Raw genomic sequence first — 1,349 nt, forward strand, 5'->3', positions numbered from 1 at the left:
AAGGAAAATCACACGTCGATAAGAAACACCAAGCGGGAAGAAAAAAAAAACGACACTCTGAGATCATCCTTTTTATACCAAGGAAGCGAGTTTCAGAAGTAATATCCAAGTGACAGGAACTATGCTTGCTCGCAACAGAACTTAACAACTGCAAGCAAGACTGCGTAAAGTCATGGGTCCCCTGGACTATTCTCCTCCTGGAAATCTCTCTGCCTATGATATTCTTTTCAAATAATTATCTAAAACGTGTGTACATTTTTTCTTAAATCTAGAAAATGTAATAGACTGTTTATAAACTGGCTGAGTTTAAGTCCCAATATACAAAATTATACAAACAAAATTATGCAAACGTTATGAGGCTACATCTGTACGTATCTTGGCAATTCACGTTTCAACCATGGAAATCAACCAAAATATTAGAACCCAACAGAAGGTCCTCTTATCCAGGGAGAATTTGAGAATTACTGGGAGTGGAATGTTCCTGACAAACCCCATGTGGGCTGAAGAAAGCGGTTCAAAAATTGCATATAAGTCTTCTCAAATGCCTTGATTGTACAGCCATAGGCAAACATACATGATTGTACGTTCATAGGCATGCATATACACACAATTAAACACACCAAAAGACCAATAATTAGCTATATACATATATAAACACACACATATATATGCGGTAAATAAACTGCTTATCTATGATGTTTGGTGATGATATCATGTATTAACCAATAAATACATTTTAGTCATACACACGCAGAGTCTCACGTTCACATAAAACAGCGGCGATAACTACACACTCTCAGTTTTGATAATGGGGTTCTGGCAAAACGCACTTGGTATACCACACACCATTCCTTCTATTATCCTCACATCTCAAAAGGTAATAAACTCTAAACAACGCAATTCCGCGTGCTATAAAGAGAATGGAACTTACAGAGGTCCGAAGGCAAAAGTAGAAAAAAATCATACCATTTATAGGTTCCAGCAGAGTCTAAACCACGACGCTTAAAAGCCTTGTCGCGACGGCGCTAGATATAGTGAGTGCGTGGACACCAGAGGGCTTAATAAAGGATCACAAACTGAAGAAAAAAATAAGTTGAATGGACTGATCATGCTTCTGATTTATGTATAATTCTGGTAAAAGTAATTTTGGGCTTAAACCTACATCGTTTTATTACGTGTTCCTGCGAATACGACATACTGACTCAAAATCACTTAGACCAGTGGTCCTCAAACCTTTCGCTGTTACTCTTAACTCTGGTCCCCTTCACTTATAAGATATCACAGGATTAAAACATTCAAATGTCAATTTTAATGCATTTTAATAGTAGGAGATTAATATCAGTTTTAAT

Source organism: Penaeus monodon, chromosome 25 (genome assembly GCF_015228065.2).
Source record: "Penaeus monodon isolate SGIC_2016 chromosome 25, NSTDA_Pmon_1, whole genome shotgun sequence".
NCBI lineage: Eukaryota > Metazoa > Arthropoda > Malacostraca > Decapoda > Penaeidae > Penaeus > Penaeus monodon.